Source organism: Rhinoderma darwinii, chromosome 1 (assembly GCF_050947455.1).
Source record: "Rhinoderma darwinii isolate aRhiDar2 chromosome 1, aRhiDar2.hap1, whole genome shotgun sequence".
In the NCBI taxonomy this organism is placed as follows: Eukaryota; Metazoa; Chordata; class Amphibia; order Anura; family Rhinodermatidae; genus Rhinoderma; species Rhinoderma darwinii.
Window position 1 is genome coordinate 20,220,608 of NC_134687.1, and position 25,686 is coordinate 20,246,293.

Here is a 25,686-nt window from a genome sequence, read left to right on the forward strand (position 1 = left end):
GAACTACTCCGCAACTGTACGTCTTGATGCGGGAAGCAAGCCCTCTGCAGGACGTACAGTTGCGGCGCAGGTTAAGGTTTATACAAATGCAGCCAAGTTTATCTTGACTCCGATAACTTTCTGCAGCGTGATATCACACAACAAAAGCTACTGAAATTGTCAAGTTTCTTGCCACTGTGTATTTAATGCGTTAAGAGTGAAGATAAACATGGCTACATCGGTACATATGTCTCTCTCTCTCCTCTCTCTTTCTCTCACTCTCTCTCTCCCTATTTTGATATCATGGAGGTGCAGTCTCTTTATTATACTTCTTTATTTTTGGGATTTTTTCATTTTGCATTTTTACACATGCTGGCTTGCACTCTGCTTGTATCATTTGTGGTGTGGAGCTATAAAACTGACCTTCCTTTGAGCTAGTTGAGAATCTGGAGCATTACATTTGTGGGTTCGATTAAACTCTCAAAATGGCTAGAAAAAGAGAGCTTTCATGTGAAACTCGACAGTCTATTCTTGTTCTTAGAAATGTAGGCTATTTCATGCGAGAAATTGCCAAGAAACTGAAGATTTCCTACAACAGTGTGTACTACTCCCTTCAGAGGACAGCACAAGCAGGCTCTAACCAGAGTAGAAAGAGAAGTGGGAGGCCCCGCTGCACAACTGAGCAACAAGACAAGTACATTAGAGTCTCTAGTTTGAGAAATAGACGCCTCACAGGTTTTCAACTGGCAACTTCATTAAATAGTACCCGCAAAACGCCAGTGTCAACGTCTACAGTGAAGAGGCGACTCCGAGATGCTGGCCTTCAGGGCAGAGTGGCAAAGAAAAAGCCATATCTGAGACTGGCTAATAAAAGGAAAAGATTAATATGGGCAAAAGCACACAGACATTGGACAGAAGAAGATTGGAAAAAAGTGTTATGGACAGACGAATCGAAGTTTGAGGTGTTTGGATCACACAGAAGAACATTTGTGAGACGCATAACAACTGAAAAGATGCTGGAAGAGTGCCTGACGCCATCTGTCAAGCATGGTGGAGGTCATGTGATGGTCTGGGGTTGCTTTGGTGCTGGTAAAGTGGTAGATTTGTATAAGGTAAAGGGGATTTTGAATAAGGAAGGCTATCACTTCATTTTGCAATGCCATGCCATACCCTGTGGACAGTTCTTGATTGGAGCCAATTTCATCCTACAACAGGACAATGACCCAAAGCACACCTCCAAATTATGCAAGAACTATTTAGGGAAGAAGCAGGCAGCTGGTATTCTATCTGTAATGGAGTGGCCAGTGCAGTCACCAGATCTCAACCCCATAGAGCTGTTGTGGGGGCAGCTTGACCGTATGGTACGCAAGAAGTGCCCATCAAGCCAATCCAACTTGTGGGAGGGCCTTCTGGAAGCATGGGGTGAAATTTCTCCTGATTACCTCAGCAAATTAACAGCTAGAATGCCAAAGGTCTGCAATGCTGTAATTGCTGCAAATGGAGCATTCTTTGACGAAAGCAAAGCTTGAAGGAGAAAATTATTATTTCAAATAAAAATCATTATTTCTAACCTTGTCAATGTCTTGACTATATTTTCTAGTCTTTTTGCAACTCAAACAAGTGTGAGTTTTCATGGAAAACACAGAATTGTCTGGGTGACCCCAAACTTTTGAACGGTAGTGTATTTTGTATAATCCTTCTAGCTAAGGTTTGTTAGTGAACCATATATCAGACTACTGTTCTCCTTTAGTCCTTCAAGGCCCTTCTGAGATAGGACAGCCAAGTTTACAGGAGACAGAAATGATATTCAGACAACATAAAGCTTGTAAATATAATGATGTGTTATTAGTACGCATTTCTTGTGTGGCCAATAACTTGATGGCACTTAGCCAGAAAAGACCTTCAATAGGTTAGTCTAAAATTCAACCCTATTGTTTGTGATAGTGCACTATTCTGCACTGTTAAATAGATGAGTCTTTACAGACTCAGATGGGGAGAAGGCGATTATTACCTGAACATTGGCTGAACATTGTAAGTTTTATTCCAGAATTTTATTCCAGGTTTGGTTGAAAAGGGGGAAAGAGGGAGAGAAAGGTGTGTGGCTCCAATATGAATATATCCAAAGATAATAAGTTTAAATAAAAAAACTTTTATGTGAATTAATTAGTATTATTAAAAAGTCCAATGTCTGTATACAGTTTGCGTGCAGATGTCCCCTAGCTCTGCACTAAGGACAGTTAGGTCCCAGTGTAAAAAGTGTTCTGCAATATTATGAGTTGAACAGTGAAAGCTCAGGGTTGTGACATAATAAAGATGAAGAATGAATCAAGCCTTGTCACAGTGTTGAATATTGACACTTTGTGTACTTATGTATCCACCATATTAGGGAGTCATCAATGAAATTGCTGCCTTGAATCAAAATTATCTTGTCAATCAATTATGTCCAGTTACGAAGCACAGTGTCACATTGCACTTTGTTCATTCTTTTTTTGATTGGTTTGATATTCTGTCAATCAATCAATTCAACCTATTAGAGGACCGCCTGTCAGGCGGTCACCATCCCTAGAGGAAGCCGGAAACGCGCGTCAGGTTCTTAAGACACGTTTTTAGTTGGTCCAATATCAGCTCTACTATTACCTGCAACAATCTGTTACATTGCCTAACACTGACCTTGAAACATGCCTGGTCTTAGACATACCAGTGTAGCTCGCAGCCGCCATTGTGAATGATTTGGGTTCACTGGCGCATGTGCTCACCATTCTCCACACTCACCCTGCCTGGGACTTGTGGAAATACGGTGGAGACGTTGAGGCTGCTTGTATCACCACCCAGAGAAATATTTACCGAAAGGTCCTCAGTCCGCCGTCTTCTGTGCTTACTGTGACACAGACGGCACTGTTGCTTGGTTACATCGCTCTCCGCTCATACATCGGGATCCTTAGCAACGTCAACCATGAGGTCCTCGATTTGCTGCCCTCTGTGTCCACTATGACATAGATGGCACTGTTGCTGGCTGTGCATATCGGCTCTTGCACGGCGGGGCCTCTTCACTGCTGGGCTAATTTTACAGCCCGGTGAAGAGACTTGGCTATACAGTCAGCACTAGCAACATAGCTGTCCTTTGATTCAAGGCAGACATTTCATTGATGACTCCCTAATGTGGTGGATACATAAGTACACAAAGTGTCAATTTTCAACACTGTGACAAGGCTTGATTCATTCTTCATCTTTATTATGTCACAACCCTGAGCTTTCACTGTTCAACTCGTAATATTGCCGAACACTTTTTACACTGGGACCTAACTGTCCTTAGTGCAGAGCTAGGTGACATCTGCACGCAAACTGTATACAGACATTGGACTTTTTAATAATACTAATTAATTCACATTAAAGTTTTTTTATTTTTACTTATTTACTTTGGATATATTCATATTGGAGCCACACACCTTTCTCTCCCGCCTTCCCCTTTTCCAACCAAACCTTATACAATTACCCTGGTGCTATACACCAAGTGTGGCTCTTTTTGTCATTCATAGTTAATTCATTTAATTCTCTGGGCAGTCGACCATTCTATCTATTCCAGATTTTAGTAATGCAATTTTTTCGTTTTTGGTATTAATGAGGCATTTACAGGACCTGATGGGGGTGGGATTCTCAATGTTCTGGATTATCAGATGAGCATGGAGGAGTATATACAATTTTGGTTTCTATTTTCAAAAATAGAGTCCACCCTTTTGAACAACATTCCATCCATATGCAGGAAGATTTCCAAATGCAAACTGCTAATGCAGAGATACTTAATCAAATACTGTATATACGAGATGGGTACATTCCTAATCTCTTTCGGGTATGTTTAAGGGAAACATTATTAACTTTATATAAAAAAGAAAATCAGTTTGCATATATCACATTTAGTATACTGCTCAATGTGAATGTTTAACTTAAAGTTGTCATTTTTAATGTTTTCTTTCAATTGATCTACTTGATAAAGATCAATTAATGACTATGCGGTCAAAAGCTTGTTCTCCACAGGAGGTGTCCAACTGGGAGCAGAAGTTGTGAAAAACAGATTCTGATGGAATGTGGATGAATAAGGAAGGTAAACTGGTAGCACCCAAGGCACGCTTGACGACAGTTGTATTGATGGTGTATGACCTCACATATGCAAGACTGCAAAGTTCAATTTGATAAGATCTAATTGGTGTGTCCCAGGTCTTACAGCTGTTGCTGGTAAATTCTGTTAGAGCTGTTTGACTTGCCTACAGAACAGTCCTGGCAGACCGGTGCTAACCTTATCAACACACCTATCTCCCATGGAGAGGCATTCCCAGGTAAAACAAATCATTTTCATTCTGCTTCATAAGTTATGAATGTGTAACCATGTGTGTTAATTTGTTCTCAGAAAAGGTAAAAAAAATATGGATTTAGACACTTTTCAGATAAAAAAATATATAGTATCTGTGAATATGTCTGTGGGTAGGGGCTGTCACGGGTATCAGCTTAGATATAGGTATAAATCCCACTCAAAAGTGTTACAACACAAGTGTAAAAAACAATGTAGTAGTTGCACATTTCCTAGATACTGTGTCAAGTGGCAAAGATATAATTTTATAATAAATATTTTTATAAAGGGGTATGACTTGGTCCAATGACTTGACACTTTTATCGCATGCGCGCAGAACAACTCTTATAGGGCATGTTGTTGTTATCACCATATGAACATTTATTTAAAAAATAAACAAAGGTTGGGTCCCCAGCAAGTGCCAACAAACTTAAATCAAAGTCTTATCAAAATGACCATCTCCATTGTCAGGATCTGTGGATATGTGGACCCACTGGGCCGTACCGCCGTAGCGGGATAGCAGCTGGCCAACAGGTTACCAAGTCAATGTCTATAGTTTGAATAAAGGTACCTGTGGCAATACAGACAGTAGTGATGGCAGGCTCGGCTGTAACCTTGGCAGCAGGCAGACACCAGGTGTGGTCTAACACGGAAGGCGTAGTATATGGCACAACACGACTCCAACTCTCTATGGCCCAGGAGCAAGGTATCACAGGATACATGAAACAGGTAGCAGGTACGGGAACACTGGGAACTGGAAAACACTAAGGGACCATTTACAAAAACTAACACGGGTAAACACAAAAATGCTCAGGCAATAAAGGAAGAGGCAGGGCCCTTATTATAGTCCAGGGTGATTATGGGCTAATTAGACATATAATTCAGGTGCGCGCACTGGACCTTTTAAGGCCGGACACGAGCGTGCGCCCGCACCCTACGGAACACAGCAGAGTGAAGCGGAAGTGAGCACTGGCATCTCCTGAGGAGGAGATGTGGGCCAGCGCTCCCTGATCCATGGCTGCGGCTATCGGGGGGTGAGTACTGCAAACTACAAAGCTATCAAAACTGTTTTATTATGTGGAGTTGTGAGGTGGATGTCACTAGTTGTTGTCACTCATAAGCAAAAAGTACGTGGCAGCTATGGGAGCCCTCAAGTCATGTTGTGTGACGTTACTCCTGGGTGTCTTTTGGTTTGAGAAAAAAAAACGCTTCCCACGATCTCTTATATTATTAGAAGTACTGTAAAGGATCTGCCAGGCACTACGTCTGTGGATACTCCCAGGATTAATCAATCGACACCTGAGGCCGGACCTCTTAGACTGACTCCGGCTCCCACCAATCAGGGTGGCAGGCTCAGGAGTGGGAGAGCCTATCGCGGCCTGGTCAGTCGGAGTTAGCTCCGCCCCCTGTCCATTTATACCTGCCGTTTTCTCTTCCTCATTGCTTGTGATTCTTCCTGGTTTCCTGGCCCTGCTACTGCCTTGCTCCAGCCTGCTTCTGCCTTGCTTCAGCCTTGCTACAGCTTCCGCTTATCCTGCTTCGCTCTGCCCCCGGCTTGCTTCCTGCTCCTTGCTCTGCGTTCGTATACTTCGTGTCTTCCTGGTCCTGACTGGCTCGTTCATCACTCTGGTTTCCTCACGGTGTTCCGTGGGCTACTGCCCCTTCCCTTGCTTGTTCCCTGTTTGTACTCCCTTGCACTTAGTCAGCGTAGGGACCGCCGCCCAGTTGTACCCCGTCGCCCAGGGCAGGTCATTGCAAGTAGGCAGGGACAGGGCGGTGGGTAGATTAGGGCTCACTTGTTCCCTTCCCCTCCTTCCTGCCATAACATAATCACAAGCCTATACCTAGTCTACCCTTTCTTCTACGCTATCATGGACCCCCTTGAGACCCTGACCCAGCAGACGCAGGGCCTCTCCCTACAGGTCCAGGCCCTGGCTCAGAGGGTCAACCAGCCTGACGCTGCCATAGTAGTACCCCTCGCCTCACCTCTAGAACCTGACCTCAAGTTACCTGACCGGTTCTCAGGGGACCGTAAGACTTTTCTCTCCTTTCGGGAGAGTTGCAGACTTTACTTCCGTCTAAAACCTCACTCCTCAGGTTCCGAGAACAAGCAGGTGGGAATCATTATATCCCGACTCCAGGAAGGGCCCCAAGAGTGGGCCTTCTCCTTGGCTCCTGACGCCCCTGAACTTTCCTCCGTTGATCGTTTTTTCTCTGCCCTCGGACTCATTTACGACGAGACTGACAGGACTGCCTTAGCCGAGAGTCAGCTGGTGACCTTACGTCAGGGTAGGAGACCTGTTGAGGAATACTGTTCTGACTTTAGAAAGTGGTGCGTAGCTTCTCGGTGGAATGACCCTGCCCTAAGGTGCCAGTTTAGGTTAGGCTTATCTAACGCCCTGAAGGATCTGCTTGTTAGCTACCCCCCTTCTGACTCCCTAGACCAGGTTATGGCCTTAGCAGTACGACTTGACCGACGTCTCAGGGAACGACAGCTTGAACGTTTCAGTGTTTTCCCCTCTGACTTCCCTGCGATTCCCCCCGAGGTCCCGTCTCCTCGCTCTTCCACGGAAGACTCGGAGGTACCTATGCAACTCGGGGCCTCCGTGTCCCCTCGACAACGTAGAGAGTTCCGCAGGAAGAATGGTCTCTGCTTCTATTGTGGGGATGACAAGCATCAACTGAACACCTGTCCCAGGCGCAAGAATAAGCAGCCGGAAAACTTCCGCGCCTAAGTGATCATCGGGGAGGTCACATGGGCGCACAGGTATTTCCCGTTAATATGAAACACAATAAAATTTTGCTTCCCTTTCAGGTCTCGTTTGCTGGTCGGTCTGCCACCGGCAGTGCCTTCGTGGATTCAGGCTCATCTGCTAATATCATGTCTGTGGAATTTGCTATGTCTCTAAAAATGCCTTTTATTGATTTGCCTTATCCTGTCCCGGTAGTGGGTATCGACTCCACTCCTCTTGCTAATGGTTATTTTACTCAGCATACTCCTGTTTTTGAACTCCTTGTTGGCTCCATGCATTTGGAGCAGTGCTCTGTACTGTTGATGCAGGGATTATCGTCCGATCTGGTATTAGGTCTTCCCTGGTTGCAGTTGCATAATCCCACGTTTGATTGGAATACTGGGGATCTCACCAAATGGGGTAGTGAATGCCTGACGTCATGTCTTTCGGTTAACTCTATTTCTCCCCGTGAGGAGGTAAACACGCTACCTGAGTTTGTTCAGGACTTCGCTGATGTTTTCTCTAAGGAGGCCTCCGAGGTGTTGCCCGCTCATAGAGATTACGATTGCGCCATCGATTTGGTACCAGGTGCTAAGCTTCCTAAGGGTAGGATATTTAATCTTTCATGTCCTGAACGTGAAGCCATGAGGGAATATATCCAAGAATGCCTGGCCAAAGATCTCATTCATTCCCCTCGCCAAATTTTCCCTGAATAACCGGGTCAGTAACTCATCAGGGGTCTCCCCGTTTTTCTGTCATTTCGGGTTTAATCCACGGTTCTCCTCCGTTTCTCCTGGTAGCTCCAATAATCCCGAGGTAGAGGACGTTCATCGGGAACTGTGCACAGTCTGGGCCCAGGTTCAGAAGAACCTAGAGGCGTCCCAGAGCGTACAAAAGATTCAGGCTGATAGAAGACGTTCTGCTAACCCCCGGTTTGTCGTCGGGGATCTGGTGTGGTTGTCGTCTAGGAACTTGCGCCTTAAGGTCCCGTCCAGGAAGTTTGCTCCCCGATTTATTGGGCCTTATAAGGTCATTGAAGTCCTCAACCCTGTATCCTTCCGTCTGGAGCTGCCCCCATCCTTTCGCATACACAACGTCTTTCGTGCCTCACTCCTTAAACGCTGCTCCCCGTCCTGGTCCCCCTCGAGGAAATCTCCTGTTCCCGTTCTCACCCCTGAGGGGGTGGAATTCGAGGTGGCCAAGATTGTGGACAGTAGGATGATCCAGGGCTCTCTCCAGTACCTGGTCCATTGGAGAGGATAAGGGCCGGAGGAGAGGACTTGGGTACCTGCTCGAGATGTTCACGCTGGGGTATTGGTCAGGAGGTTCCACCTTCTCTTCCCCTCTAAACCAGGTCCTCTTAGTAAGGGTCCGGTGGCCCCTCATAAAAGGGGGAGTACTGTAAAGGATCTGCCAGGCACTACGTCTGTGGATACTCCCAGGATTAATCAATCGACACCTGAGGCCGGACCTCTTAGACTGACTCCGGCTCCCACCAATCAGGGTGGCAGGCTCAGCTGTGGGAGAGCCTATCGCAGCCTGGTCAGTCTGAGTTAGCTCCGCCCCCTGTCCATTTATACCTGCCGTTTTCTCTTCCTCATTGCTTGTGATTCTTCCTGGTTTCCTGGCCCTGCTACTGCCTTGCTCCAGCCTGCTTCTGCCTTGCTTCAGCCTTGCTACAGCTTCCGCTTATCCTGCTTCGCTCTGCCCCCGGCTTGCTTCCTGCTCCTTGCTCTGCGTTCGTATACTTCGTGTCTTCCTGGTCCTGACTGGCTCGTTCACCACTCTGGTTTCCTCACGGTGTTCCGTGGGCTACTGCCCCTTCCCTTGCTTGTTCCCTGTTTGTACTCCCTTGCACTTAGTCAGCGTAGGGACCGCCGCCCAGTTGTACCCCGTCGCCTAGGGCGGGTCGTTGCAAGTAGGCAGGGACAGGGCGGTGGGTAGATTAGGGCTCACTTGTTCCCTTCCCCTCCTTCCTGCCATAACAAGTACATTAATAAAATCCCAGAGCATATATAGTCATATGTGGTGCAGTGTTAAAGGCTACTTATAGTTTACTTTTTTATCCTGCTGCGTTTACACTAGAATGCCTTTATATTAGTATTGTGTTTGTGGCTGTGAGGCAGAGCAGTTTTTACTCTAAGGATTGAACTGGTTTTTGCACAATGTCTGAATTATCAGCAGCTTTCTAGATGATCCCAAAACGAAATAAAAGCCAGCATTTTTTATTGATAACGGGACTAAAGAAATTTTATGGGAATATTAAATACTGAGATTAAATTTAAAGAAGAGGCTGGACGCAGCCTGCAGGGCTTAAGGGGAAGCCTCCATGACCTCACTGGTAGGGAAAGGGTTAATAGGTAGGGGAGAGTTGGAGGGAGAGTTAGGAGGAGGTGGAGGAGGGACAAGGAGGAGTCAGGGGGCCGTTGCTGAGCTTCCCGCTGTTTGCGGCATTGAGCCAGAAGCAGCGGGAGGAGTAACACAGGGCGAGACAAGCTCCCCGTTGCCCGCGCTCGCTCAGTATGGCAGAGGCAGGGTTGTTAGAGCAGCTGCGTGCTGCTGCTGTGCACCACGGTCCCGGATGGCTGGAGGAGACCGTGGCTGCATTAGCATGGATCCCGGACGCCGTGTTGCCACGTCAGGCACGGCGTTCGGGGTCTGTTGCAGGAGACAGGCTCCCCTCCCCCGGCCCCCTTCCTAGCATGGCGGCGGGGGGGGAGTCGGCAACAACTGCTCCTGTCCGGAGCAGGCAGAGAGCGTTGCCGGGGGTGACGGCGATGCAGGCCGGGTCGACTCGTCCCTCCCGGCGGTCTCGACCTCCAGAGCGCCTCAGTCCTGAGGCAGTCCCGCGGACACGGCGTCGCAGAGGGAGCCCGATCTCGGACGCTGCAGGCCAGGCAGCTGGGGGGACCGCCCCTTCCCAGGCCCTGCGTCCTGGCAGGAATCCCAAGCCGCGACGGGGTCCGGCGGTGAGCAGGGAGTCGCAGGCCGGGCTCCCTGTCACCCCTCCACCGTCGGATGGAAGATTTGGAGGACGAGGTACGGCCGCCCCGCCTGGTGATGTTCCGGCCAGGGGGCAGGCTTCTTCAGGATCATCGAGACGGACGCCTAGATCTGCAGCGACGTTGAGGCAACAGGTCCAGTCGGAAGTCTGGGTTCCATCGGTCGGGCGGCAGGTTGCCGGCCCATCAGTCAGCGCTTCATCATCTCCGATCCGAAGATGTCGGTGGGATGGCCAGTCGTCTGCGAGAGAGGAGCTGGAGGAAGGTGAACTGGACGTGTATCGTCGAGGTCAGGATGGTCCGGCCAGGGCCGCCATCAGGGGGGTATTACTGGTACTCCCGTCAGGGGCCCGGCCACATGAATGAAGTAAAAGGGGCCCGCCGGGCTGCCGTCGCACCCCCCCCCCTCGGACTGTTGCCCCCCCCCCCCTCGCAACGCTCACGGGCCCCCCCCTCGCAACGCTCACGGGCCCCCCTCGCAACGCCCGCGGCACCCCCCTAGCGTCACCCCCCTAGCGACACTCCCCTAGCAACACTCGCGGCAGCCCCTGCATACCTGTTGTAGCTTCACTGGAGAGGAAGATGCAGCATGTGCTGAAGCTGCGTGTGGAGATCCCGCCCCCCAGCTCCTCTACACTGCCGACCGGACCTGCAGGCTGGTGAGTATGTTCCCCTATCCATTCTGATTCCCATCCCCCTGACCCCATTTGTAGATTGTATAAAGTTGGTTAAAAAGTTTTTGGGTATTTTTTCGTTTTCCTAGCGCTTTTTTGCCGCGATTTTCGTAATCGCGGCAAAAATGGCGCAGTTTCGCCGCGATTATATAAAAATCGCGGCAAAACCGCGTGATTTGTGCCGCAATTACGAAAATTGCATAAAAAAAAGATACAAAACATGAAAAGTGCTGTTAGGCTATATTCTCACAGTGCGGTCAAGTCACGTTTTTTTGCAAAAATTGTGGCAAAAAATAGGATTTCACCGCACTGTGTAACTAGACTAAGGCCTTATTCAGACGGCCGCATTCGGTCCGTGACATACGGAGCGTGATGGAGCCGGACTCCTAGCATCATAGTTATCAGTGTTGCTGGGAGTCCCTGCCTCTCTGCGGGAATACTGTCCCATACTGTAATGATGCTTTCAGTACGGGACCGGGGACAGTATTCCCACGGGAAGGGAGGGACTATGATCATAGATAACTGTGATGCTAGAAACCCGGCTCCCTGAACTGTGGTCGGTCCGGGAAATATGGCCCATACACGCTCCGTATATCACAGACCGAACATGGACATCTGAATAAGCCACTTACTTGCCTCCTATTTTTGGTGCGGATTGTGCACTGAAAATTCACTACAAATGACAATATAAGGCCTTATTCACACGAACGTGTTATAAGTCCGTGATACTTATTACGTCGCACGGACTTATGTTAGTGAATGGGGCCGTTCAGACTGTCAGTGAATTTCACGCAGCGTGTGTGCGCTGTGTAAAACTCACGACATGTCCTATACTTGCCCGTGTTTCACGCAGCACACACCCATTGAAGTCATTGGGTGCGTGCAAATCGTGCACGGCACACGGAAGCACTTCCGGGTGACGCGCGTGATTCGCGCTACACAGGGCCGCCATCAGGGGGGTATTAGGGGTACTAGTGTAGGGGGCACGGCCAAACTTAATTGAAAGGGGGGTCCGGCAACTGCCGCGACTTGCCTTTGGTAGAAAAAAACAGGCCCCTGCAATGGGGCCTGTTCTTTTCACCAAAACAATGTCGTGAGCTGCGGGCCCCCCTCTCGTCAAACACCGCCGTGAGCTGCGGGCCCCCCTCTCATCACCGCCGTGAAACACCGCTTGCGCGCGCGAACGACCGCAAGCTCGCACCCGCGTGCGCATGACCGCAAGCGCGCGCCCACGCGCGAACGACCAGGCGCGCCGCCGAGAGGGAGGCGGTGCGCCCGCAACACAAGTCCGATCTACGGGGAAGGACAGCCACACAGGGACAGCAGCGCACAGTTTACTTACCTGCTGGCCCGCCTCCAACTCCGCCTCCTCGTCCGACTCCACCTCCTCGTCGTCGTCCTCGTCCGACTCCGCCTCGTCCTCCTTCTCCAGAGCGTAGCTGCGTAAGGAGAGGGGGAGGAGTCTAGTTGTTGCGCGGCGGCAGGAGTTCTACGATCCCCGCCATTTTCTGGAGCCTGGAGGTCAAGGACGACATCTGGACCGAAGACATCGCCTGAAGAGGACTGGAGTGGGAGCAGCTCTTCTGACACGGTGAGTAAAGTGTCTCAAAGTGCTGTTTATGTATGGCCCTGTTCACACAGAGTATTTTGCAGGCCGAAAAAATCTGCCTCAAAATTCCTTAAAGAATTTTGAGTCAGATTTTGACCTGCCCACACTATCTTGCCGCGTTTTTTGCTGCGTTTTTTGCCCGCTGCGATTGAGGACAGCAGACAAAAAACGCAGCGAAAAATGCATTTTCTGCCTCCCATTGATTTCGATGGGAGGTCAGAGGCGGAACCGCGGCAAGAAAGGATGTGCTGCTTTTCCTTTTTTCCGCGACTGGCTCCCATTGATTTCAGATTAAATCAATGGGAGGCGGTTTTGGAAGTTGTTTGGTGCTGATTCTGACGCAGTGTCCGAGTCAATATCAAGGCCCAAAAACTCTGTGAACTGGGCCTTATTGTTAGGGCTTATTCAGACGAACGTGTAATACATCCGTGCAACGCGCGTGATTTTCACGCGCCTCGCACGGACCTATGTTACTCTATGGGGCCGTGCAGACTGTCAGTGATTTTCACTCTGCTGCGACTGTAATACGCTGCGGATTTTCCACAATAAAATGTGTTGCATAAAATCCGCAGTGTTCATGCCTAGTGTGTTCCTACCCTAAGGCCGGATTTACATGAGCGTGTGCTTTTTGCGTGCGCAAAAACGTGGCGTTTTGCGCATGCAAAAGGTCCATAACAGCTCCGTGTGTCAGCAGCGTATGATGCGCGGCTGCGTGATTTTCACGCAGCCGCCATCATTATGACACTCTGTTTGTATGTTTGTAGCACGTGGTGCTTTTCTGTTTTCATTCATAGTTTATACGGCTGCGGAAGTGCTGGGCGTGATTTTCACGCACCCATTGACTTCAATGGGTGCGTGATGCGCGAACAATGCACAAATATAGGACATGTCGTGAGTTTTACGCAGCGGACACACGCTGCATGAAACTCACTGACAGTCGGCACGGCCCCATAAACTAACATAGGTCCGTGCGAGGCGCGTGAATATCACGCGCATTGCACGGACGTATTACACGTTCGTCTGAATAAGCCCTAACAATAAGGCCCAGTTCACAGAGTTTTTGGGCCTTGATATTGACTCGGACACTGCGTCAGAATCAGCACAAAAGAACTTCCAATACCGCCTCCCATTGATTTAATCTGAAATCAATGGGTGCCAGTCGCGGCAAAAAGAAAAAGCAGCACGTCCTTTCTTGCCGCGGTTCCGCCTCTGACCTCCCATCGAAATCAATGGGAGGTAGAAAATGCATTTTTCCCTGCGTTTTTTGTCTGCTGTCCTCAATCGCCGCGGACAAAAAACGCAGCAAGATAGTGTGGGCAGGTCAAAATCTGCCTCAAAATTCAGTGCGCGGTTCCAGGCGGTCGCGGGTGGGCATGCGCGGGAGTTTGCGGGTGCGCGCGATCGGTCGCACGGGCGGCAGTGTTTGACGGCCCCCATGACGACCCCCATGCTACCCAGGGCCGCCATCAGGGGGGGTATTATGGGTACTGATGTGAGAGGCCCGGCCAAACCTAATTGAAAGGGGGGCTCGCAGCTCACGACATTCTTTTGGTGAAAAAAACAAGCCCCATTGCAGGGGTTTGTTTTTCTTTTCTACCAAAGGCAAGTCGCGGCAGTTGCCGGGCCCCCCTTTCAATTAGGTTTGGCCGGGCCTCTCACATCAGTACCCATAATACCCCCGCTGATGGCGGCCCTGGGTACCATGATATGGTGCTGGACGGAGTACCGTTAACAGGCGGTGCCACGGTAGGGGGGCCCAGAAAATTTAGCTGTAGGGGGCCCTGAAATTCCTGATGGCGGCCCTGGGTCCGGCTGACGGGAACACAGCGCCTGTGCGGCCCGGTGAGTGTGTAACTCCATCATTGTCATATCCAGCGATTTTTATGTCGGGTGTCGGCGGGGGGGCTGCTAGAGTCGCATCGGTGGCCGGTAGTGGCGCGGGCGGGCGCGATGGCGCGGGTCTGGCAGATTTAGTGGGTTGCTTGAGGGAGCTGGTCGGGCGCCTAGACAGGGCGGCGGCGCCGGTAGCTACGGAAGTGTCCCCGGCGGTAGTGTGGGAGGGCCCCAGGGACGTGGGATTGGTACAGGTGCGGCCCGTGCTGGCGGTTAGGGAGGCGGTCGCGGTGTCGGTACAGACCGAGGCACAAAAGGATGGCGATCGGGTGCGTATTGATGACCGTGCTCGGGGCGAGGTGTACGTTTGTTTCGAAGGTCCGTTGGGGGCGCATTTAAAGCAGGAGGTGCGCGAGCGGATCTGGAAGGACGAATATGTTGAGATTTTTTCTCTCTTGCCGCTCGCTAAATTTAATTTGGATAAGAGCAAGCGGGACGAGAGTAAAAAGGACGAGGAGGAACGGCGGCGGTATAGGCTTATCCCGCAGACGTTCGTTAATTGGTCGCAGGCGTTCGCCATATTGGCTAGTGTGATAGGGGAAAAGGCGCCGGAAAATTGCTCGGCGTTGTTTTGTTATTTTGATGCCATTGGGGAGGCTCATAGGGCGTATGGGGGTCAGGCGTGGCTTCGATACGATGAGCAATTCCGTCAGCGGAAAGCGGTTCGGCCGGCGATTCGGTGGGACCAGAAGGATATTGCTCTCTGGTTACGGGTTACGGCTCCGGTTAGGCAGTCCTTTCCCGGGAGCGGCGGCCAGGGAGGCCAGTCTAGTCAGGTTGGACAAAGCGGCGGGGGAAAGGCGGGTTTTTGCTGGCAATTTAATGAAGGCCAGTGTAAGTTCGGGGCCACGTGCAAGTTCAAGCACGTGTGTTCCGAGTGTAATGGTGCATCACACGGGGCGGCAAAATGTCTGCGAAAAAAGAGGTCAGGGAACCAGCCCTCCGCGGCTGGTCAAGGGGGTGTCGCCGGTGAGGGTGGAAAAGATGGCCCCTTATCTAAATGAGTATCCGGATAGGGCGGCGGCTAAGTTGCTTTACGAAGGGTTTCGTGTTGGTTTTGTTATTCCTCCGCCTCCTTATGAGGTTCCGGTTACGCGGAGGAATTTAAAATCGGCTTACTTGCATGCAAAAGTCGTGTCGGAAAAGTTGTTAAAAGAAGTTTCGTTGGGCCGCATGTCGGGGGCGTTTGTTGAGTCGCCTGTAAAAGATTTAGTTGTGTCCCCGTTGGGTATTGTCCCTAAACGCGAGCCCGGAAAATTTCGTTTGATTCAACATTTATCGTATCCCAAGGGTTCGTCGGTAAATGACGGGATTGATCACGAGTTGTGCTCCGTAGTCTATACCTCATTCGATAAGGCGGTGGGTTTAGTGCGGGCTGCGGGTCCAGGTGCGCTGCTAGCAAAAACCGACATCGAGGCGGCGTTCAGGTTGTTGCCAGTTCATCCAGAAAGCCAACGGCTGTTGGGTTGTTTTTGGAATGGGGCTTTTTACGTGGATCGGTGCCTTCCGATGGGGTGTTCCCTTTCTTGTGCATACTTCGAGGCGTTTAGTAGCTTCGTGGAGTGGGTAACGAGGGGAGTATCCGGGGTCGACTCGTTGATCCATTACTTAGATGATTTTTTGTGCGTTGGCCCGGGGGGTTCGCCGGTTTGCGGTAATTTGCTTCATACACTACAGAAGGTGGCGAGGGATTTTGGGATTCCTTTGGCGCCAGAAAAAACGGAGGGCCCGGTAGCGACGATTTGTTTTTTGGGTATTGAAATAGACTCGGTGGCAATGGAGTGTCGTCTCCCTGCGGATAAGTTGGGTGTTTGAGGCTGGAGGTACGGCGGGCTTGTAGACTGAAAAAAATGACGCTGCGGGAGCTTCAGTCGCTGCTGGGGAAGTTGAATTTCGCCTGCCGGATTATGCCGATGGGGAGGGTGTTTGGTAGGAGGTTGGCGGCGGCAACGGCGGGAGTGCGTGCGCCACATCATTTTGTGCGGCTCAAGGAGGAGCACCGAGCTGATCTTCAGGTTTGGGATGACTTCTTGGGCCAGTACAATGGTCGCTCGCTATGGATGGCCCCAGCGCAGGATACAAGTGATTTGAATATTTTTACGGATGCGGCTGGGGCGGGCGGTTTTGGAGCTTACGGGGGAGGTCCGTGGTGCGCAGGTCAATGGCCGGCTAGTTGGGTGTCCAGTGGACTCACGCGGAATCTGGCCCTGCTCGAGCTGTTTCCCATCGTGGTGGCGGCTACCATTTGGGGGGACAGGCTCAGGGATAAGAAGGTCCGTTTTTACTGCGACAACATGGGGGTGGTGCTGGCCATTAATAACATCACGGAGTCCTCTCCTCCGGTAGTTCAATTGTTGCGACATTTAGTGTTGGTGTGTTTGTCGTTGAACGCGTGGGTGGTGGCGGTGCATGTCCCGGGAGTACGGAATTGTATCGCTGATGCTCTTTCTCGCTCGCAGTGGGACCGGTTTCGGCAATTGGCACCGGGAGAGGATCGTCTCGGTTTGGCTTGTCCGGATCATCTTTGGGATCTGGTATCGGTCCCGTAGAACAACTGTTACAAAGGTCTTTGGCGCGCACGACGTGGAGTGCTTATGCTGCTTGTTGGAGGCAGTGGGAGGAGTGGGTAAGAGAGTTGGGTGACGTCAATACGGATAGAGACAGGTTGGTGGCACTTTTGTACTGGCTTGGCATTTAGAATAGGTGAGTGGGTGTCGCCAAGTACCAAACAGGCAGGGGGGCTGAGATCTGGGGAGGTGAGCCTATTCGCAGATCGGCTGGAGGTATGGTTGCGTCGGTCATAAACTGACCAAGTAGGGAAGGGTAAACTGATAGTTTTGTTCGCCCTCCCGGGGTCGGTTATGTGCCCAGTAGAGTGCATGGGGGGTTTTACGCCAAAAAGGGGGTCTCCAGATTTGCCTTTGTTACGTCATGTGGACGGGTCGTTTTGTCCAGGTTTCAGTTTGGAGCTGTATTTAAAAAATGTTTGACGGCGATTGGGGTTGCGGCAGGCTCATATTCATCTCATTCCTTCAGGATTGGCGCAGCAACAGAAGCGGGGCGCTGGGGGTTGGATGATGAGGGGGTGCGGCGTATTGGTCGTTGGGAGTCCAACAGGTTTAAGTCCTATGTCCGCCCCCATATGTTATGAGGTTTGTGGGTAACGCTTTTAAAATGTTGTATGGTGGTGCCTAACTGTTTTTCCGTTTCAGATTCGCCTCCGTGTTTGGTGTGGTTGATGGGTCATTCTTACGTGCACTGGGGGGCTTTGAGGTCAGATGTCCGCCCGGATGGTCGCCAGTTGCGCATTCCGCGACAGGATGCGGTTGTGCATTGGCTGGGATTTAGAGGTATGTCGTGGAGCAGGGTGTTGGCGGAATTCCAGACATATGCCCGGCTTGATAGGGTTCCGGAGGTCTTAGTGTTGCACGTGGGTGGGAATGACTTAGGAGCCCGCCCCTTTCGTGAGTTGGTGCGGGATATCAAACACGATATGTTGTGTTTGTGGGTTTCTTATCCCAAGTTGGTGATAGTGTGGTCGGACATAGTCCCGAGGAAACATTGGCGGTTGGCTAGGTCAGTGGAGAGAGTCAATAAGGCTCGCATTAAAGTTAATCGGGCGGTGTCCCGTTTCGTAGCAAAAAACGGGGGCATTTGTGTGCGGCACAGGGATTTGGAGTCAGGAGTGGGGAACTTCTGGAGGAGTGATGGGGTTCATCTGACCGAGGTTGGCATTGATCTTTGGAGCTTGGCGATAGCAGAAGGAATAGAAAGGGCGGTGGTGGTGTGGCGGAACTCACAGGCTTAAGGTGGTCAAGGCCTGTTTCGCTGTGGCGGGGGGAGTCCTTGAGGCCAGTCAGTACAAAATGGTGGGGGGGTCGCATCGGGGGTATGCGTCCCCCAAAAAAGGTACATGGTTGAAGACTTCATCGGGTGTTATCCCTTTGAAGTGGTCTTCTGGTGGAAGGTATATCACTTGAAGGCTTCATCGGGTGTTATCCCTTTGAAGTGGACTTCTAGTGGTCGGTATATCACTTGAGCGCTTCATCGGGTGTTATCCCTTTGAAGTGGACTTCTAGTGGTTGGAGCCATCTGCTGAGGTGAACGGTGCTTCCGAGCTGGTTTACGGCTGGAGGTAATTGGTGGTTTGCAGATGGCTAACTCGGTGTGTTCTTAAAAAAAGGAATATCTGAAAGGGCTTCAAGGACTTCCTCTGCTCGGGTTAATGTTAACGTTAAAATTGTTATTTACGATTCTGACCCATGTTGGGTCATGTGAATTATTAGGAGGAATTCTCTGGTGGATTCCTAACTAGTTATCCGAATGTTTCGGATTTAAATGGTTTTTATAAAACTGTGAAATTAATAAACGGCTGCTGTGGCCATTTCACATCCAACCTCGGTGTCACGTGTCTTTCCTAAAGGTGGGGGTGGAGGGATAAGATGGGTAAGGGAAGGTTCATTAACACACGACTCTACTTGGGCAGGTCAAGAAGAGGCTGGACGCAGCCTGCAGGGCTTAAGGGGAAGCCTCCATGACCTCACTGGTAGGGAAAGGGTTAATAGGTAGGGGAGAGTTGGAGGGAGAGTTAGGAGGAGGTGGAGGAGGGACAAGGAGGAGTCAGGGGGCCGTTGCTGAGCTTCCCGCTGTTTGCGGCATTGAGCCGGAAGCAGCGGGAGGAGTAACACAGGGAGAGACAAGCTCCCACCCTCCCGCCCTTGGTTTGTTACCCCTGTGGGTCTTCATGTACGTCCGTTTATGAGTGTTGTCTTTGTTTTGTGTGCTTATTTAACATGTTTTTTCCTTTTTCCGGAGTAGGTTCTGTTGTCATGGCAGCTGGCGGGGGGAGTCCTTGAGGCCAGTCAGTACAAAATGGTGGGGGGGTCGCATCGGGGGTATGCGTCCCCCAAAAAAGGTACATGGTTGAAGACTTCATCGGGTGTTATCCCTTTGAAGTGGTCTTCTGGTGGAAGGTATATCACTTGAAGGCTTCATCGGGTGTTATCCCTTTGAAGTGGACTTCTAGTGGTCGGTATATCACTTGAGGGCTTCATCGGGTGTTATCCCTTTGAAGTGGACTTCTAGTGGTTGGAGCCATCTGCAGAGGTGAACGGTGCTTCCGAGCTGGTTTACGGCTGGAGGTAATTGGTGGTTTGCAGATGGCTAACTCGGTGTGTTCTTAAAAAAAGGAATATCTGAAAGGGCTTCAAGGACTTCCTCTGCTCGGGTTAATGTTACGATTCTGACCCATGTTGGGTCATGTGAATTATTAGGAGGAATTCTCTGGTGGATTCCTAACTAGTTATCCGAATGTTTCGGATTTAAATGGTTTTTATAAAACTGTGAAATTAATAAACGGCTGCTGTGGCCATTTCACATCCAACCTCGGTGTCACGTGTCTTTCCTAAAGGTGGGGGTGGAGGGATAAGATGGGTAAGGGAAGGTTCATTAACACACGACTCTACTTAGGCAGGTCATGTAAAGTTCTGCATCAGCGTGACTTAGAATTGGACTATTGCAGGCATGTGTCAATAAAACGTAGCATCGTGTTGTACTGTGTAAATTATAACTTCTCAGTAGAAATAGATTCACATTTGTAAAATATTTTTTGTCTGTGCAAGTAAAATTTTAGAAAGGAAAATTCAGATCAGATAAGAAAGTTTTGTGAGATTTATGGTGTCGTGACTTGGATCAGAAAGCAATCTGAACACCAGTCACAGGGACCAGAAGCAGGAGGACTGGGAGACAGAGTAGCCACATTATGGGGCTAAACTATTATACCTATACTTATCCTCTCCGTGTCCTATTGCTCAATTACGGCATGGTGTATCCAGGTATAACATTCTGTATACATGAAGCTGTTTTTCATTCTTATAATTAATCAATTGTTTAAATTGTGTGATCAGGGGAAGTTTTGAGTAGGTTCCAGCCTGAGACTTGATTTTATTACTTCTGTGGTATCTATCTTGTCACGTAGAGATGCCCCAACAAGTTAAGGTCTACTGACCATTTGTGGCAAAGGGCAACCCTGATTTTGTACCAGTTCTGTGAACATGGTCTGTGGGCTCTGGAAGACAAAGACTTTTAGCACAATGAGGTCTTAGAGGTACAGGGAACCAGCCCGCTCACTGTGATGAGAGACAGACATGATCTGGGACCTGTAAAATCATGAGATCAATGGAGACAGAGGGCTCCAGAAATCCCTAAATGATTGGTACTGTGGCCTAGGAGGTTCAGGTATCCTGCATGTGTCTTACAGATTATTGTATAATCCCTGTGTTTTATGTCGTGTGTCACGTGTTCACAATGCATCTTCACAGAGCAGGGACAAGTAATGGACCAGACTCTTCCCTTTCTCTGTAGGTTGGACTAGTCTCCATTTTGAGAACACACAATGAGTGCAGATCGTGTGTATGTGAAGCTTTATCTGTTCATTATGTTCTTGATATCTAGATGGTCCTGAATGGCTCAGTGTCTGTTTCTTTAGCTGTTTTTGCAGCATCATTCCAAGTACTATTATGACTGGATATAGCGCGCCGTGTTTTTAAGTGTTATTAGTAACCAATCTTTGATTTTGCCAGGAAATCTGTATTTCCATAGTGGTTACAAAGCCTATAAGTGGTTACCTATATGTTAAGTAGGTAATTGCACATTAGTAAATGTGGTTCCAGCTGTGCGGGTCAGATAAAAGCTGACCCTTTCTGTGGAGTTCAATTTCACTTTCCTTTATAAAAGTTTCAGACTTAAATGGGTCATCTTGTATAGAGATGATTGATTCATTAAATCCAAGTTGGGCAGGATGGGGTATTCACATTATGAGAAAGTTAGATCTATACTCTGACCAAATGGATCAGATCAGGGGTGAACCTAGCCCTTCTGCTGCCTAAGGCAATCTATAAAAAGGCACCCCCCCAATCTATCAGAGTTTTCTCATTACTAGTTTTGCACAACAAACACGCAATATATACCGTATTTTTCGGACTATAAGATGCAGTTTATAGCAAGAATAAATCTTGCTAAAAAGTCCCTGCGTCTTATAGTCGGCAGTCAAGGGATCCGGTGGCGCCCGGCCACCTGACCGCTGCTTACTTAATCCCTTCCTGACCCATGATGTGCCGGGACATCATGGAGTGGGGGAGTGATGTTTGGAGTGGGCTCACGCGCTGAACCCACTCCATACACTGCAGGTGTCGGCTATGTTTTACAGCTGACATGCTACTCTAACGGCCAGGAACAGCGATGGCGCTTAACATTTTATTAAAGAAAGAAAGAAAGAAAGAAAGCGTAAATCAGCGAAGTAGTCCACAAATCTACGATGTAGTCGAAATAGTCCATAGGAACCTACAAAACAAAAATTAACAGTATGAAAAATAAAAATAAGGATGGCTGACTCCACAGAAATACAAACATATGAATAAATAGTTACCTTAGGGAACATATTAAAATAATTAGAAACATTTTAACACCTTTCCTTTAACCCCTTCCCGCACCTTGACGTTAATGCACATCAATGTGAGCAGTCACTTCGCGCACCTTGACGTGCAGTAACGTCAGTGCTTTGACAGTTAACCGCCGCGCGGCGCTACACCGCAGCGGCGGTTAACTGTGCAGGGAGTCTGCCCTGCATTCCCTGTTGCCGATCAGTGGCCCATCGCCACTGATTTCGGCATTTAACCCCTTAATTGCGGCGTTCGATTTTGAACGCCACAATTAAGGTGTTTAGCGCCGATTGGCAGCCCCCATGTGAAATCACTGGGGCTGGCGATGGTACCCATGGCAACCGGACGCCAGACAATGGCTTCCGGGCTGCCATGCACAGAAGCCTATGAGGACCACCCGCAGGGTGGTCGTCGTAGGCTTCCTGTCAGTGTGACAGTTACGTCACAATGACAGTTGGAATGCATTACACTACGTGTGTAGTGTAATGTATTCCAGCAGCGATCAGAGCTGCAAGTCTAAGTGTCCCCTAGTGGGACAAGTGAAAAAAGTAAAAAAAAGAATAAAAATGTTTTAAAAAAAAGTGTCAAAATAAAAGTTAGAAGTGACATAAACAAGAACTGCTTTTTTTCCTATAATAAGTCTTTTATTATAGGAACAAAAATGAACACGTAAAAAAAAAGTACACATATCTGGTATCACCGCGTTCGTAACGACCCCAACTATAAAACTATAATATTTATTTTCCAGGACGGTGAACACCACAAAAAAAATAAACGAAAAACAATGCCAGAATCACTATTTTTTGGTCACCACCCCTCCCAAAATATACAATAAAAAGTGATCAAAAAGTCGCATGTACGCCAAAATAGTACCGATACAAACTACAACCCGTCCCGCAAAAAACAAGCCCTTAGACAGCTTTTTTTGACTGAAAAATAAAAAAACTTATGGCTCTCAGAATATGGTGACACAGAAAATAGTTTATGTTCTAAATAAGTTATTTTATTGCGCAAACGCTGCAAAACATAAACTATATACATATGGTATCGCCGTAATCGCACCGACCCGCAGAATAAAATATAATGGTCATTTGTAGACCAGGGTGAACGCTGTAAAAAATAAATAAAAATCATTGTCAGAATTGATAGTTTTTGGTCACCTGGCTTGCCGAAAAATGGAATAAAAAGTGATCAAAAAAATGGCATGTACCCCAAAATGGTACCAATGAAATCTACAGATTTTCCCGCAAAGAATAAGCCCTCACACGGCTCCGGTGGTGAAAAAATAAAAAAAAGTTCTGGCTCCCAGAATATGGCGATGCAAAATGTGCAGATTGTCCAAAAGCGGATAAGATCAGGCGCCATTTATAAGTGCCACAAAGGCCACATATCAGTGGATTATTATTTATTTACCACATTATTATACCCTCTTATTATGCCCCTGATGTACTCTGCCCAGTCTACATTTGCCCCCACATTATAAACTGAAATACCAGCAAATCGCCAGAGCTACTACCAAGCAAAATCTGCACTCCAAAAGCCAAATGCCGCTCCCTCCCTTCTGAGCCCTACAGTGTGCCCAAACAGCCGTTTACGTCCACCGATATGGCATCGCCATACCCGGGAGAACCCGTTTAAAATTTTATGAGGTATTTGTGGCACAAACTGGGCACAACATATAGTGCACTAAAATGGCACATCAGTGGAAAATTTTAATTTTCACTCTGCACCATCCGCTGCGCATTAAACACTTTGTGCACCACGACTTAATAGCATGTCGTGGTGTGGAGGGTGATATATGGAGCGTCTCACGTGCTGAGCCCGCGCCATATGCTGCGGGTGTCAGCTGTGTATTACAGCTGATACCCGGGACTAACGGACAGAAACACGCTGTTACAGGTGCCTGTAAAAATTACAATATATTGCAATACATTACTATTGCAGTGTATTCTACCAGTGATCTAACGATTTCTTATTCAAGTCTCCTAGGGGGACTAATAAAATGTGTAAAAACAAAAGTAAATTATTATTATTAGTGGAAAAAATGTAATAAATATTTAAAGTCCAAAAATAAACCCTTTTCACATTTTTTTTCTAAAGTAATGTAAAAAAAAAAAAAAAATACACAATTGGTATTGCTGCGTCTGTAAAAGTCCAAGCTATTACAATATACCATTATTGAACTCGCACGGTGAACGCCGTGAAAAATAAAGAATTTTAAACGGCAAAATCACCGTTTTTTGGTCACCTTCGCTCTACCAAAAAATGTAATAAAACGTGCTCAAAAAGTCTTATGTACCAAAAAATGGTAACAATAAAAACTACAGCTCGTCCTGCAAAAAATAAGCCCTCACACCAGTCTATTGACGGAAAAATAAAAAAGTTGTAGCTCTCGGAAAGCGGGGAGGAAAAGCTAAAAAGAAAAAACAAAACATGGTTCAGTTCGGAAAGGGTTAATTACTTTCTAATGAAAAAAACATTTATGACCACATGTGGGGTATAGCCGTACTCGGGAGAAATTGCTTTACAAATGTTGAGGTGTATTTTCTCCTTTATCCTTTGTCAAATTGAAAAAATTCAACATTTTAGTGGAAATAATGTTGATATTAATTTTCACGGCCTAATTCTAATAAATTCTGCAAAAGACATGTGGGGCCTAAATGCTCACTATACCCCTAGATAGATTCCTTAAGTGGTGTAGTTTCTCAAATGGGGTTACTTTTGGGGGGCTTCCACTGTTTCGCTCTCTCAGTGGCTTTGCAAATTTGACATGGCACCCAAAAACTATTCCAGCTAAATTTGAGCTCCAGAAGCCAAATAGCGCTCCTTCCCTTGAAGCCCCGGTGTGGGTCCAAACAGCAGTTTATTACCACATATGGGGTATTTACGTAATCAGGAAAAATTGTTTTACAAATGTTGGGGTGCTTTTTTTTCCTTTATTCCTTGTAAAAATTAAAAATGTCTAAGTAGATTTTTACATTTACAGACTAATTCCAATGAATTCAGCAAAACAACTCTGGTGTCAAAATGCTAACATTACCCCTAGAAAAATGCCTTGAGGGGTGTAGTTTCCAAAATGGGGTCACAATTGGGGGGTTTCCATGGTTTTCATCCCTCCAGTGCATTGCAAACACGACACGGCACTGAAAACTATTCCAGCAAAATCAGAAATCCAAAATCCAAATGGTGCTCCTTCTCTTCTGAGGCCTGCTGTGGGTCCAAACAGCAGTTTATTACCACATATGGGGTATTGCTATAATCGGAAGAAATTGCTTTACATATGTTGGGGTGTTTTTTCTACTTTATTCCTTGCAAAAATTAAAAATGTCTACGTTTCTAGACAAAAAAAGCAGATTTTCATCTTCACGTACTAATTCAAATAAATTTAGCAAAAAAACTGTGGGATCAAAATCCTAACTATACCCCTAGATAAATTCCTTGAGGGGTATAGTTTCCAAAATGGGGTCAGTTTTGGGGGATTTCCACTGTTTTGGCACCACAAGACTACTTCAAACCTGACATGGTGCCTAAAATATATTCTAAAAAAAGGAGGCCCCAAAATCCACTAGGTGCTCCTTTGCTTCGGAGGCCGGTCCATGACCGCACTAGGGCCACATGTTGGATATTTCTAAAAACTGCAGAATCTGGGCAATAAATATTGAGTTGCATTTCTTGGGTAAAACCTTCTGTGGTACAGAAAAAATGTATTCAAATGAATTTTCGAAAAAAAAATGAAATTTGTAAATTTCACCTCTAATTTGCTTTAATTCCTGTGAAACACCTAAAGGGTTAAAACACTTTCTGAATGCTGTTTTGAATACTTTGAGGGGTGCAGTTTTCAAAATGGGGTGAATTATGGGGACTTTCTAATATATAGGGCCCTCAAAGCCACTTCAGAACTGAACTGGTCCCTGAAAAAATAGGCTTTTGAAATTTTCTTGAAAATATGAGAAATTGCTGCTAAAGTTCTAAGCCTTGTAACGTCCTAGAAAAATAAAAGAATGTTCAAAAAACTA